This window comes from Phaseolus vulgaris, chromosome 6 (genome assembly GCF_000499845.2).
Source record: "Phaseolus vulgaris cultivar G19833 chromosome 6, P. vulgaris v2.0, whole genome shotgun sequence".
In the NCBI taxonomy this organism is placed as follows: domain Eukaryota; kingdom Viridiplantae; phylum Streptophyta; class Magnoliopsida; order Fabales; family Fabaceae; genus Phaseolus; species Phaseolus vulgaris.
Window position 1 is genome coordinate 6,210,960 of NC_023754.2, and position 14,436 is coordinate 6,225,395.

The 14,436-nt window shown below is 44.3% G+C and overlaps 14 non-coding genes and 1 pseudogene across 14 annotated transcripts; all 15 read left to right on the plus strand.

The window, feature by feature from the left end:
• The first annotated feature begins 469 nt into the window (after nucleotides 1-469).
• Nucleotides 470-588, plus strand: LOC137833806 (5S ribosomal RNA). Its single transcript, XR_011084853.1, has one exon. It is a non-coding gene; the product is annotated as a 5S ribosomal RNA (ribosomal RNA).
• Nucleotides 589-1,134: 546 nt separating this feature from the next.
• LOC137833637 (5S ribosomal RNA) lies at nucleotides 1,135-1,253 on the plus strand. Its single transcript, XR_011084734.1, has one exon. It is a non-coding gene; the product is annotated as a 5S ribosomal RNA (ribosomal RNA).
• Nucleotides 1,254-1,801: 548 nt separating this feature from the next.
• On the plus strand, nucleotides 1,802-1,920 carry LOC137833783 (5S ribosomal RNA). Its single transcript, XR_011084831.1, has one exon. It is a non-coding gene; the product is annotated as a 5S ribosomal RNA (ribosomal RNA).
• A 548-nt stretch (nucleotides 1,921-2,468) lies between these two features.
• On the plus strand, nucleotides 2,469-2,587 carry LOC137833615 (5S ribosomal RNA). Its single transcript, XR_011084713.1, has one exon. It is a non-coding gene; the product is annotated as a 5S ribosomal RNA (ribosomal RNA).
• Nucleotides 2,588-3,132: 545 nt separating this feature from the next.
• On the plus strand, nucleotides 3,133-3,251 carry LOC137833627 (5S ribosomal RNA). Its single transcript, XR_011084725.1, has one exon. It is a non-coding gene; the product is annotated as a 5S ribosomal RNA (ribosomal RNA).
• A 554-nt stretch (nucleotides 3,252-3,805) lies between these two features.
• On the plus strand, nucleotides 3,806-3,924 carry LOC137833795 (5S ribosomal RNA). The gene has a single exon (XR_011084843.1). It is a non-coding gene; the product is annotated as a 5S ribosomal RNA (ribosomal RNA).
• A 548-nt stretch (nucleotides 3,925-4,472) lies between these two features.
• LOC137833616 (5S ribosomal RNA) lies at nucleotides 4,473-4,591 on the plus strand. Its single transcript, XR_011084714.1, has one exon. It is a non-coding gene; the product is annotated as a 5S ribosomal RNA (ribosomal RNA).
• A 548-nt stretch (nucleotides 4,592-5,139) lies between these two features.
• Nucleotides 5,140-5,258, plus strand: LOC137833725 (5S ribosomal RNA). The gene has a single exon (XR_011084793.1). It is a non-coding gene; the product is annotated as a 5S ribosomal RNA (ribosomal RNA).
• A 548-nt stretch (nucleotides 5,259-5,806) lies between these two features.
• Nucleotides 5,807-5,925, plus strand: LOC137833633 (5S ribosomal RNA). Its single transcript, XR_011084730.1, has one exon. It is a non-coding gene; the product is annotated as a 5S ribosomal RNA (ribosomal RNA).
• Nucleotides 5,926-10,323: 4,398 nt separating this feature from the next.
• Nucleotides 10,324-10,442, plus strand: LOC137833609 (5S ribosomal RNA). The gene has a single exon (XR_011084707.1). It is a non-coding gene; the product is annotated as a 5S ribosomal RNA (ribosomal RNA).
• A 548-nt stretch (nucleotides 10,443-10,990) lies between these two features.
• On the plus strand, nucleotides 10,991-11,109 carry LOC137833639 (5S ribosomal RNA). Its single transcript, XR_011084736.1, has one exon. It is a non-coding gene; the product is annotated as a 5S ribosomal RNA (ribosomal RNA).
• Nucleotides 11,110-11,658: 549 nt separating this feature from the next.
• On the plus strand, nucleotides 11,659-11,777 carry LOC137833644 (5S ribosomal RNA). The gene has a single exon (XR_011084741.1). It is a non-coding gene; the product is annotated as a 5S ribosomal RNA (ribosomal RNA).
• Nucleotides 11,778-12,327: 550 nt separating this feature from the next.
• On the plus strand, nucleotides 12,328-12,446 carry LOC137833761 (5S ribosomal RNA). The gene has a single exon (XR_011084820.1). It is a non-coding gene; the product is annotated as a 5S ribosomal RNA (ribosomal RNA).
• Nucleotides 12,447-12,993: 547 nt separating this feature from the next.
• LOC137833638 (5S ribosomal RNA) lies at nucleotides 12,994-13,112 on the plus strand. Its single transcript, XR_011084735.1, has one exon. It is a non-coding gene; the product is annotated as a 5S ribosomal RNA (ribosomal RNA).
• A 547-nt stretch (nucleotides 13,113-13,659) lies between these two features.
• LOC137833700 (5S ribosomal RNA) lies at nucleotides 13,660-13,778 on the plus strand (annotated as a pseudogene).
• The last annotated feature ends 658 nt before the right edge of the window (nucleotides 13,779-14,436 follow it).

Here is a 14,436-nt window from a genome sequence, read left to right on the forward strand (position 1 = left end):
TTCGGGTATTGGCAACTAGATTCGTTACGTCATTTCGAACAACTTTTATTTTTTTACGCGTCTCCATCCGACTTCCCGATCAAAAGTTATGGCCGTTTGAGTTTTCCACAAAAAATTCTCAGCAACTCAAAATCTCTCGTTGTTTTCCAACCTGTGAGGACTCCTCCGCCAAATATATACCCAATAGAGTTACCAGAAAAAATTTGGATCCAAAACATTTTTTTACCTATTTTTAATGAATTTTTCAATATTACTGCCATGCCAAAATCTATCAAAAGTTATGACCACGAGTTCACCTTTTTCGTGCTATTTTTTTTTCATGCTGACCCTCTAAATAAAAAAATTAAAGTACCTAGAAAAACGATCCTGAATAGTGTTTTGTAGCGAGTTATTGCGTTCGGGGTCCAACCATTTTGAAACTGAAGCCCAGTTGCAAATCCATATAGGCATTGATCTTGCTACACATGACAGGTGCGATCATACCAGCACTAATGCACCGGATCCCATCTGAACTCCGCAGCTAAGCGTGCTTGGGCGAGAGTAGTACTAGGATGGGTTACCCCCTGGGAAGTCCTCGTCTTGCACTTCTTTTTGTATTTATTGGTTTTCTTCCTGGCCTACACAATCAAACCACGAGTTCAGTGAGTTATCGCGTTCGGGGCCCTTCGGGAATTGGCAACTAGATTCGTTACGTCATCTCGAACAACTTTCATTTTTTACGCGTCTCCATCCGACTTCCGATCAAAAGTTATGGCCGTTTGAAGTTTTCCACAAAAAATTCTCAGCAACTCAAAATCTTCGTTGTTTTCCAACCTGTGAGGACTCCTCCGCCAAATATACCCCCAATAGAGTTACCAGAAAAAATTTGGATCCAAAAACATTTTTTGACCTATTTTTAATGAATTTTTCAATATTACTGCCATGCCAAAATCTATCAAAAGTTATGACCACGAGTTCACCTTTTTCGTGCTATTTTTTTTTTCTTGCTGAACCTCTAAATAAAAAAATTAAAGTACCTAGAAAAACGATCCTGAAATAGTGTTCTGTAGCCAGTTATCGCGTTCGGGGTCCAACCATTTTGAAACTGAAGCCCAGTTGCAAATCCATATAGGCATTGATCTTGCTACACTTGACAGGTGCGATCATACCAGCAGTAATGCACCGGATCCCATCAGAACTCCGCAGCTAAGCGTGCTTGGGCGAGAGTAGTACTAGGATGGGTTACCTCCTGGCAAGTCCTCGTGTTGCACTTCTTTTTGTATTTATTGTTTTTCTTCTTGGCCTAGACAATCAAACCCTGAGTTCAGTGAGTTAACGCGTTCGGGGCCCTTCGGGAATTGGTACCTAGATTCTTTACGTCATTTCGAACAACTTTCATTTTTTACGCGTCTCCATCCGACTTCCCGATCAAAAGTTATGGCCGTTTGAAGTTTTCCACAAAAAATACTCAGCAACTCAAAATCTCTCGTTGTTTTCCAACCTGTGAGGACTCCTCCGCCAAATATACCCCCAATAGAGTTACCAGAAAAAATTTGGATCAAAAATCATTTTTTTACCTATTTTTACTGAATTTTTCAATATTACTGCCACACCAAAATCTATCAAAAGTTATGACCACGAGATCACCTTTTCCGTGCTATTTTTTTTTTTCTTGCTGACCCTCTAAATATAAAAATTAAAGTACCTAGAAAACGATCCTGAAATAATGTTCTGTAGCGAGTTATCGCGTTCGGGGTCCAACCATGTTGAAACTGAAGCCCAGTTGCAATTCCATATAGGCATTGATCTTGCTACACTTGACAGGTGCGATCATACCAGCACTAATGCACCGGATCCCATCAGAACTCCGCAGTCAAGCGTTCTTGGGCGAGAGTAGTACTAGGATGGGTGACCTCCTGGGAAGTCCTCGTGTTGCACTTCTTTTTGTATTTATTGTTTGTCTTCCTGGCCTAGACAATCAAACCACGAGTTCAGTGAGTTATCGCGTTCGGGGCCCTTCGGGTATTGGCAACTAGAATCGTTACGTCATTTCGAACAACTTTTATTTTTTACGCGTCTCCATCCGACTTCCCGATCAAAAGTTATGGCCGTTTGAAGTTTTCCACAAAAAATTCTCAGCAACTCAAAATCTCTCGTTGTTTTCCAACCTGTGAGGACTCCTCCGCCAAATATACACCCAATAGAGTTACCAGAAAAAAATTTGGATCCAATAACATTTTTTTACCTATTTTTAATGAATTTTTCAATATTACTGCCATGCCAAAATCTATCAAAAGTTATGACCACGAGTTCACCTTTTTCGTGCTATTTTTTTTTCTTGCTGACCCTCTAAATAAAAAAATTAAAGTACCTAGAAAAACGATCCTGAAATAGTGTTCTGTATCCAGTTATCGCGTTCGGGGTCCAACCATTTTGAAACAGAAGCCCAGTTGCAAATCCATATAGGCATTGATCTTGCTACATCTGACAGGTGCGATCATACCAGCACTAATGCACCGGATCCGATCAGAACTCCTCAGCTAAGCGTGCTTGGGCGAGAGTAGTACTAGGATGGGTGACCTCCTGGGAAGTCCTCGTGTTGCACTTCTTTTTGTATTTATTGTTTTTCTTCCTGGCCTAAACAATCAAACCACGAGTTCAGTGAGTTATCGCGTTCGGGGCCCTTCGGAAATTGGCAACTAGATTCGTTACGTCATCTCGAACAACTTTAATTTTTTACGCGTCTCCATCCGAGTTCCCGATCAAAAGTTATGGCCGTTTGAAGTTTTCCACAAAAATACTCAGCAACTCAAAATCTCTCGTTGTTTTCCAACCTGTGAGGACTCCTCCGCCAAATATACCCCCAATAGAGTTACCAGAAAAAAATTTGGATCAAAAATCATTTTTTACCTATTTTTAATGAATTTTTCAATATTACTGCCACACCAAAATCTATCAAAAGTTATGACCACGAGTTCACCTTTTCGTGCTATTTTTTTTTCTTACTGACCCTCTAAATAAAAAAATTAAAGTACCTAGAAAAACGATCCTGAAATAGTGTTCTGTAGCGAGTTATCGCGTTCGGGGTCCAACCATTTTGAAACTGAAGCCCAGTAGCAAATCCATATATGCATTGATCTTGATACACTTGACAGGTGCGATCATACCAGCACTAATGCACCGGATCCCATCAGAACTCCGCACTCAAGCGTTCTTGGGCGAGAGTAGTACTAGGATGGGTGACCTCCTGGGAAGTCCTCGTGTTGCACTTCTTTTTGTATTTATTGTTTGTCTTCCTGGCCTAGACAATCAAACCACGAGTTCAGTAAGTTATCGCGTTCGGGGCCCTTCGGGGATTGGCACTTAGATTCGTTACGTCATTTCGAACAACTTTTATTTTTTACGCGTCTCCATCCGACTTCCCGATCAAAAGTTATGGCCGTTTGAAGTTTTCCACAAAAAATTCTCAGCAAATCAAAATCTCTCGTTGTTTTCCAACCTGTGAGGACTCCTCCGCCAAATATACCCCCAATAGAGTTACCAGAAAAAAATTTGGATCCAAAAACATTTTTTTACCTATTTTTAATGAATTTTTCAATATTACTGCCACACCAAAATCTATCAAAAGTTATGACCACGAGTTCACCTTTTTCGTGCTATATATTTTTTTTTTTCTTGCTGACCCTCTAAATAAAAAAATTAAAGTACCTAGAAAAACGATCCTGAAATAGTGTTCTGTAGCGAGTTATCGCGTTCGGGGTCCAACCATTTTGAAACTGAAGCCCAATTGCAAATCCATATACGCATTGATCTTGCTACACTTGACAGGTGCGATCATACCAGCACTAATGCACCGGATCCCATCAGAACTCCGCAGTCAAGCGTTCTTGGGCGAGAGTAGTACTAGGATGGGTGACCTCCTGGGAAGTCCTCGTGTTGCACTTCTTTTTGTATTTATTGTTTGTCTTCCTGGCCTAGACAATCAAACCACGAGTTCAGTGAGTTATCGCGTTCGGGGCCCTTCGGGTATTGGCAACTAGAATCGTTACGTCATTTCGAACAACTTTTATTTTTTACGCGTCTCCATCCGACTTCCCGATCAAAAGTTATGGCCGTTTGAAGTTTTCCACAAAAAATTCTCAGCAACTCAAAATCTCTCGTTGTTTTCCAACCTGTGAGGACTCCTCCGCCAAATATACACCCAATAGAGTTACCAGAAAAAAATTTGGATCCAATAACATTTTTTTACCTATTTTTAATGAATTTTTCAATATTACTGCCATGCCAAAATCTATCAAAAGTTATGACCACGAGTTCACCTTTTTCGTGCTATTTTTTTTTCTTGCTGACCCTCTAAATAAAAAAATTAAAGTACCTAGAAAAACGATCCTGAAATAGTGTTCTGTATCCAGTTATCGCGTTCGGGGTCCAACCATTTTGAAACAGAAGCCCAGTTGCAAATCCATATAGGCATTGATCTTGCTACATCTGACAGGTGCGATCATACCAGCACTAATGCACCGGATCCGATCAGAACTCCTCAGCTAAGCGTGCTTGGGCGAGAGTAGTACTAGGATGGGTGACCTCCTGGGAAGTCCTCGTGTTGCACTTCTTTTTGTATTTATTGTTTTTCTTCCTGGCCTAAACAATCAAACCACGAGTTCAGTGAGTTATCGCGTTCGGGGCCCTTCGGAAATTGGCAACTAGATTCGTTACGTCATCTCGAACAACTTTAATTTTTTACGCGTCTCCATCCGACTTCCCGATCAAAAGTTATGGCCGTTTGAAGTTTTCCACAAAAAATACTCAGCAACTCAAAATCTCTCGTTGTTTTCCAACCTGTGAGGACTCCTCCGCCAAATATACCCCCAATAGAGTTACCAGAAAAAAATTTGGATCAAAAATCATTTTTTTACCTATTTTTAATGAATTTTTCAATATTACTGCCACACCAAAATCTATCAAAAGTTATGACCACGAGTTCACCTTTTTCGTGCTATTTTTTTTTCTTACTGACCCTCTAAATAAAAAAATTAAAGTACCTAGAAAAACGATCCTGAAATAGTGTTCTGTAGCCAGTTATCGCGCTCGGGGTCCAACCATTTTGAAACTGAAGCCCAGTTGCAAATCCATATAGGCATTGATCTTGCTACACTTGACAGGTGCGATCATACCAGCACTAATGCACCGGATCCCTTCAGAACTCCGCAGCTAAGCGTGCTTGGGCGAGAGTAGTACTAGAATGGGTGACCTCCTGGGAAGTCCTCGTGTTGCACTTCTTTTTGTATTTATTGTTTTTCTTCCTGACCTAGACAATCAAACCATGAGTTCAGTGAGTTATCAAGTTCGGGGTCCTTCGGGAATTCGCAACTACATTCGTTACGTCATTTCGAACAACTTTTATTTTTTACGCGTCTCCATCCGACTTCCCGATCAAAGGTTATGGCCGTTTGAAGTTTTCCACAAAAAATTCTCAGCAACTCAAAATCACTCGTTGTTTTCCAACCTGTGAGGACTCCTCCGCCAAATATACCCCCAATAGAGTTACCAGAAAAAAATTTGGATCCAAAAACATTTTTTTACCTATTTTTAATGAATTTTTCAATATTACTGCCATGCCAAAATCTATCAAAAGTTATGACCACGAGTTCACCTTTTTCGTGCTATTTTTTTTTCTTGCTGACCCTCTAAATAAAAAATTTAAAGTACCTAGAAAAACGATCCTGAAATAGTGTTCTGTAGCCAGTTATCGCGTTCGGGGTCCAACCATTTTGAAACTGAAGCCCAGTTGCAAATCCATATAGGCATTGATCTTGCTACACCTGACAGGTGCGATCATACGAGCACTAATGCACCGGATCCCATCAGAACTCCTCAGCTAAGCGTGCTTGGGCGAGAGTAGTACTAGGATGGGTTACCTCCTGGGAAGTCCTCGTGTTGCACTTCTTTTTGTATTTATTGTTTTTCTTCCTGGCCTAGACAATCAAACCATGAGTTCAGTGAGTTAACGCGTTCGGGGCCCTTTGGGAATTGGTACCTAGATTCGTTACGTCATTTCGAACAACTTTCATTTTTTACGCGTCTCCATCCGACTTCCCGATCAAAAGTTATGGCCGTTTGAAGTTTTCCACAAAAAATTCTCAGCAACTCAAAATCTCTCGTTGTTTTCCAACCTGTGAGGACTCCTCTGCCAAATATACCCCCAAACATTTCTTCCCAGCATTGGTGCAAGTACCCGATCCATTAACCTCTGGTACGTGGCCCCCGCGTTCTTCAGCCCAAATGGCATCACCTTGTAGGAGTAGCACGATCTCTCGGTCATGAAGGCAGTCTTTTCTTCATCCATGGGATGCATCTTGATCTGGTTATACCCCGAGAAGGCATCCAGGAAACTCAACAACTTACACCCTGCAGCACTGCCCACCAGGGCGTCTATGCTTGGTAAAGGATACGAATCCTTTGGGCAAGCCTTGTTCAGATCGGTGAAGTCGACGCACATGCGCCACTTCCCATTGCTCTTCTTTACCAGCACGACATTAGCTAGCCACTCAGGGTACTGGACTTCCCTGATATGGCCTGCAGTGAGGAGCTTCTGGGTTTCGTCTCTAATCGCTTGCCTCCTCTCCTCGTTGAACTTCCTTCTCCTCTGCCGTACCGGCCTCACCTGGCTGTCCATCGCCAAATGATGGCACAAGAAGTCGGGGTCGATCCCGGGCATGTCCGAAGCGGACCATGCAAACGCATCCAGATACCGCTCTATCACCTTGGCGATCTGGTCCTGGAGCTCAACTTCCAGAGATCTCCCCAGCATGAAGATCTTTCCCCCGATCTCTCTTTCGAGCCACTGCTCGACGGGTTTTGGTCTGGTTTCTCTGGCGATCACCGCCCTGGCGATTCCCAGCTCCCTCGCTTCCTCAGGGCGATTCCTCGCCTCTTCTTCCTCTAGACCGGCGTTCCCCTCCCCCAGCTCAGCATCCACCATCACCATGTCGCTTCCGGCGGTCTCCTCTATTACCGTTTGCCTGGGCTTCACACCAGGAGGCGGGGTGGTTGTCACGTAACTCACTGACCTCTTGTTCTTTAGGCTATTCTCATAGCACTTCTTCGCTTCTTTCTGGTCGGATTTGATGGTGATCACCACCCCCTCCATAGACGGCAGCTTCACCTTCATGTGCCGGGTCGAAGGTATAGCGCCTATTCTGTTGAGCGTGGGTCTTCCCAGCAGAATGTTGTATGCTGAAGGAGCGTTCACGACAAGGTACTTGATTTTCTCTGTTCTCGAGCCCGCCTCATCTGTAAACGTAGTCCTCAACTCAATATACCCCCTGACCTCCACCTGGTCACCAGCGAAACCATACAAACACCCTCCATAGGGCCTCAGCTAGTCAAGGGGTAGCTCCAACTGCGTGAAAGTCGGCCAGAACATCACGTCTGCCGAGCTTCCTTGGTCCACCAGAACCCTGTGGACCTTTCTTCCTGCTGTGATCAGCGAGATGACTATGGGGTCATTGTCATGAGGCACAACGTCCCGAAGATCTTGCTTTGTGAACGTAATGTCCACATCCGGCGAGTGGTCCTCAAACATATCCACCGTCATCACATACCTCACATACTTCTTCCTCTGTGACGCGGTGCATCCACCACCCGAGAAACCTCCTGCAATGGTGTGGATTTCTCCGTGGGTAGGCATCTCGTGCTGCTGAGCCTCACCACCTGCTGGATGGGAGCTCGACGCGCCCCCTGTTCTTCTATCCAGCAAATAATCATTTAGGAACCCGCTCTTGACCAGGTCGTCGAGCTGGTATCCTAGAGCTAAGCATGAGTCCACGGTGTGGCCAAAGCCCTGGTGGAATTCGCACCAGGCGTCTGGCTTTGGTCCCAACACCTTATCACCCACCTTCTCGGGCGCCTTCAGCCTAGCTGATATATTGGGAATGTCGATCAGGTCCGCCAATCCCATGACAAACTTGTGCTTTGGGGGGCGATTGTACTCCCAGCGTGCTGGTTGAGGGCGGCCTGGGCCCCTGCCTTTGTTCTTCCTTGGATCGTAAGGATGGCGAGTCCTCTGATCCCTTTTGGCCGCCGCTGTCTCCAGCACCCTCTGTGGCTGGATCCTGGTCTGGGCACGTGGCCTAGCGGGAGCCACGCTTCCCCTCTTCTCGGCGACCTCACTTTCAGCGGCGATGTGGGCCACCGCAAGTCGCCTAACCTCAGCAAATGTGGCGGGGTGAGCCCTGATCAACGCCTCGCAGAAGGGTCCCGGCAGCACGCCCTTCTTGAACGCGTAGACCAACATCTCTTCGTCCTTGGCCGGCGAGCGGACCATCTGAGCCCTAAAACGATTCAAGTAGTCCCTGAGGGACTCTCCCTGGTACTGCCTTATGTCAAACAGATCATAAGACACCCTGGGCGGTGCCTTGTTCACTATGTACTGCTCGACGAAGATCTTCGAAAACTGTTGGAAATTGGTTATGTGACCTGTAGGCAGGCTCACAAACCATTCCAGCACCGTTCCCTGGAGTGTGCTCACAAACATCTTGCAGTACACGGCGTCTGATCCTCCTGACAGCATCATCTGTGTATGGAACGTGGTGAGATGTGCCTCAGGATCCTCCACGCCGGTAAAAACAGCCTTCACAGGTACCACACTCGCGGGGATAGGCGTGTCTGTAATCGCCTGAGCGAAAGGCATAGGGAAAACGCGAGGCGGCGTTGACGGCGCGACCTCTTCAGCGACTGGACGCCCTCGCTGCTCCTGAAGAGCTTGACGCAGTTCCTCAGTCACTCTGCTGAGCTCATCATTTCTAGCCCGAGAGGCGACCAGGTCCTCGTGCATTCTTGCCTGCTCTGTACGCGAGGCTTCCACATTCGCCTGCAGCGAACGCATGATTTCCACCATCTGCGCCATAGTCATGGCGCCTTCAGCAGCAACGGGCGCAACTGGACTTGAACGGTTGCTTCTCATTTTTCTCATGAAATCTTGACGAATCACAGAGAGCGATGAACAACACCTTCTACAGCGACGATCGATTCAGCGATCAATCGGTCAGAACTTCGCAAAAACTTCGAACAGCCTCACGAACACAGCAAACCTTCACAGAAACTCGCAACTCCACCAAAAACCCACGCTTCTTCCACGAAGATCCAAACGAGCAACAGAACTCAGATCTTACCGATTAAAACTCGCGCCAGCAGCAAAAAACCTCACCTCACCGAACAAAAACCCAAACGAACGGTGGAAAATGGTTGCACCAGCACACAACCAAACAGAAACCGCAGAAACCTCCAAGAACTCACACTGTGGATGGGAACAGGTTTTACACGGTCCCACGGTGGGCGCCTGATGATCCTTCCTGTTGACCAAAACGCTGGAGCTTTGCCTCGTCAAACTTGGATCGACTTATGCACCGTGTTAGCCTCCGTCCTTCACCGCGATCCACCTCAAGAACCTGCAAAACACAAAACGGCGCCGTTGCGGCCGATCACGCTCCGACGCCCAAGTCAGCGACTGAACCACCAATTACTTAAGAGTAAAACTCAAGAACTCTATGGAACCGTGACCAGTTCTCTCTCAGTGTACTCAAGACTCGTAAGCGTAAAGAAACAATCTGAACGTGCGTACCTCAGAAGTTCGTTGGAAACTCTTATATACCTGGGCACTTTCTCTCTCCTGGCAGTTACACATCTGGACACGTGGCTCGCATCCAGCTGTACACGTGCCATCATCTGGAGCATCCTTGACTTGGGCGCTACTTCTTACTCTTCAAGTTTTTTGGCTAAGTTACTTATGCATGATACAACTCAGTGCACAGTTGCCCTGGAGCGTGATCTCTTCTGGGTGGCGAGTTCGGGTGCCTTCGTACACATCTTCCCTATGGTCTCGCCGGCCGCCTTCATGATCTGCGCTACCTGCTTCACCGTATATGTTCAAGCAAGCTGTCTCCCGACCTCATCCTCTGGACAGCTGGGAAATGACTATCTGCCATCATCTTCGGGGATGTCCTTGTTTCGGCGACTTCTAATCACTTGGTCGCCTGGGTTCACATCTGGCGACTTCATCTTCAACCCGGTGACCGCCGGTTTAGGTATGCTGGAGATCGGAGCACGCCAACTTAATAACTGGCGACTACACGAACCCCCCGACTTCCTTTCCTTCTGCCAGCCAGGTGTCCCATGCAACACGCCTATATAATAGCTCGATGCCACGTCATCACTTCCGACTACCAGGGCGGTATAGATCCTGAAATAGTATTCTGAAGCGAGTTATCGCGTTCGGGGTCCAACCATTTTGAAACTGAAGCCCAGTTGCAAATCCATATAGGCATTGATCTTGCTACACTTGACAGGTGCGATCATACCAGCACTAATGCACCAGATCCCATCAGAACTCCACAGTCAAGCGTGCTTGGGCGAGAGTAGTACTAGGATGGGTGACCTCCTGGGAAGTCCTCGTGTTGCACTTATTTTTGTATTTATTGTTTTGCTTCCTGGCCTAGACAATCAAACCATGAGTTTAGTGAGTTATCGTGTTCGGGGCCCTTTGGGAATTGGCAACTAGATTCGTTACGTCATTTCGAACAACTTTCATTTTTTACGCGTCTCTATCCGACTTCCCGATCAAAAGTTATGGCCGTTTGAAGTTTTCCACAAAAAATTCTCAGCAACTCAAAATCTCTCGTTGTTTTCCAACCAGTGTGGACTCCTCCGCCAAATATACCCCCAATAGAGTTACCAGAAAAAAATTTGGATCAAAAATCATTTTTTACCTATTTTTAATGAATTTTTCAATATTACTGCCATGCCAAAATCTATCAAAAGTTATGACAACGAGTTCACCTTTTTCGTGCTATTTTTTTTTTCTTGCTGACCCTCTAAATAAAAAAATTAAAGTACCAAGAAAAACGATCCTGAAATAGTGTTCTGTAGCGAGTTATCGCGTTCGGGGTCCAACCATTTTGAAACTGAAGCCCAGTTGCAAATCCATATAGGCATTGATCTTGCTACACTTAACAGGTGCGACCATACCAGCACTAATGCACCGGATCCCATCAGAACTCCTCAGCTAAGCGTGATTGGGCGAGAGTAGTACTTGGATGGGTGACCTCCTTGGAAGTCCTCGTGTTGCACTTCTTTTTGTATTTATTGTTTTTCTTCCTGGCCTAAACAATCAAACCACGAGTTCAGTGAGTTATCGCGTTCGGGGCCCTTCGGGAATTGGCAACTAGAGTCGTTACGTCATCTCGAACAACTTTCATTTTTTACGCGTCTCCATCCGACTTCGCGATCAAAAGTTATGGCCGTTTGAAGTTTTCCACAAAAAATTCTCAGGAACTCAAAATCTCTCGTTGTTTTCCAACCTGTGAGGACTCCTCTTCCAATTATACCCGCAATAGAGTTAGCAGAAAAAAATTTGGGTCAAAAATCATTTTTTTACCTATTTTTAATAAATTTTTCAATATGACTGCCATGCCAAAATCTATCAAAAGTTATGACCACGAGTTCACCTTTTTCGTGCTATTTTTTTTTTCTTGCTAACCCTCTAAATAAAAAAATTAAAGTACCTAGAAAAACGATCCTGAAATAGTGTTCTGTAGCGAGTTATCGCGTTCGGGGTCCAACCTTTTTTAAACTGAAGCCCAGTTGCAAATCCATATAGGCATTGATCTTGCTAGACCTGACAGGTGCGATCATACCAACACTAATGCACCGGATCCCATCAGAACTCCGCAGTCAAGCGTGCTTGAGCGAGAGTAGTACTAGGATGGGTGACCTTCTAGGAAGTCCTCGTGTTGCACTTCTTTTTGTATTTATTGGTTTTCTTCCCAGCCTAGACAAGCAAACCATGACTTCTGTGAGTTATCGTGTTCGGGGCCCTTCGGAAATTGGCAACTAGATTCGTTACGTCATTTCGAACAACTTTCATTTTTTACGCGTCTCCATCCGACTTCCCGATCAAAAGTTATGGCCGTTTGAAGTTTTCCACAAAAAATTCTCAGCAACTCAAAATCTCTCATTGTTTTCCAACCTGTGAGGACTCCTCCGCCAAATATACCCCCAATAGAGTTACCAGAAAAAAATTTGGATCAAAAATCATTTTTTTACCTATTTTTAATGAATTTTTCAATATTACTGCCATGCCAAAATCTATCAAAAGTTATGACCACGAGTTCACCTTTTTCGTGCTATTTTTTTTTTTCTTACTGACCCTCTAAATAAAAAAATTAAAGTACCTAGAAAAACGATCCTGAAATAGTGTTCTGTAGCGAGTTATCGCGTTCGGGGTCCAACCATTTTGAAACTGAAGCCCAGTTGAATATCCATATAGGCATTGATCTTGCTACACTTGACAGGTGCGATCATACCAGCACTAATGCACCGGATCCCATCAGAACTCTGCAGTCAAGCGTGCTTGGGCGAGAGTAGTACTAGGATGGGTGACCTCTTGGGAAGTCCTCGTGTTGCACTTCTTTTTGTATTTATTGTTTTTCTTCCTGGTCTAGACATTCAAACCATGAGTTCAGTGAGTTATCGCGTTCGGGGCCCTTCGGGAATTGGCAACTAGATTCGTTACGTCATCTCGAACAACTTTAATTTTTTACGCGTCTCCATCCGACTTCCCGATCAAAAGTTATGGATGTTTGAAGTTTTCCACAAAAAATTCTCAGCAACTCAAAATCTCTCGTTGTTTTCCAACCTGTGACGACTCCCCGCTAAATATACCCCCAATAGAGTTACCAGAAAAAAATTTGGATCAAAACTCATTTTTTACCTATTTTTAAAGAATTTTTCAATATTACTTCCATGCCAAAATCTATCAAAAGTTATGACCACGAGTTCACCATTTTCGTGCTATTTTTTTTTTCTTGCTGACCCTCTAAATAAAAAAACTAAAGTACCTAGAAAAACGATCCTGAAATAGTGTTCTGTAGCGAGTTATCGCGTTCGGGGTGCAACCATTTTGAAAATGAAGCCCAGTTGCAAATCCATATAGGCATTGATCTTGCTACACTTGACAGGTGCGATCATACCATTACTAATGCACCGGATCCCATCAGAACTCCGCAGTGAAGCATGCCTGGGCGAGGGTAGTACTTGGATGGGTGACCTCCTGGGAAGTCCTCGTGTTGCACTTCTTTTTGTATTTATTGTTTTTCTTCCTGGCCTAAACAATCAAACCACGAGTTCAGTGAGTTATCGCGTTCGGGGCCCTTCGGGAATTGGCAACTAGATTCGTTACGTCATCTCGAACAACTTTCATTTTTTACGCGTCTCCATCCGACTTCCCGATCAAAAGTGATGTCTGTTTGAAGTTTTCCACAAAAAATTCTCAGCAACTCAAAATCTCTTGTTGTTTTCCAACCTGTGAGGACTCCTCCGCCAAATATACCCTCAATAGAGTTACCAGAAAAAAATTTGGATCAAAAATCATTTTTTTACCTAATTTTTATGAATTTTTCAATAGTACTGCCATGCGAAAATCTATCAAAAGTTATGACCACGAGTTCAGCTTTTTCGTGCTATTTTTTTTTTTACTGACCCTCGAAATAAAAAAATTAAAGTACCTAGAAAAACGATCCTGAAAAAGTTTTGTGTAGCTAGTTATCGTGTTCGGTGTCCAACCATTTTGAAACTGAAGCCCAGTTGCAAACCCATATAGGCATTGATCTCGCTACACTTGACAGGTGTGATCATACGAACACTAATGCACCGAATCTCATCAGAATTCCGCAGGCAAGCGTGCTTGGGCGACAGTAGTACTAGGATGGGTGACCTCCTGGGAAGTCCTTGTGTTGCACTTCTTTTTGTATTTATTTTTTGTGTTCTGTTTTTCTTCCTGACCTAGACAATCAAACCATTAGTTCAGTGAGTTATCGCATTCGGGGCCCTTCGGGAATTGGCATCTAGATTCGTTACGTCATTTCGAACAACTTTCATTTTTTACGCGTCTCCATCCGACTTCCCGATCAAAAGTTATCGCAGTTTGAAGTTTTCCCTAAAAACTTCTCAGCAACACAAAAGCTCTCGTTTTTTTCCAACCTGTGAGGACACCTCCGCCAAATATACCCTCAATAGAGTTACCAGAAAAAAATTTGGATCAAAATCATTTTTTACCTTTTTTTAATGAATTTTTCAATGTTTCTGCCATGCCAAAATCTATCAAAAGTTATGACCACGAGTTACCTTTTTCGTGCTATTTTTTTTTTGGTGACCCTCTAAATAAAAAAATTAAAGTACCTAGAAAAATGATTCTGAAATAGTGTTGTGTATCGAGTTATCGCGTTCGGGGTCCAACCATTTTGAATCTGAAGCCCAGTTGCAAACACATATAGGCATTGATCTTGCTACACTTGACAGGTGCGATCATACCAGCACTAATGCACCGGATCCCATCAGAACTCCGCAGTTAAGCGTGCTTGTTATGTTTTTCTTCCTGGCCTAGACAATCAAACCATGAGT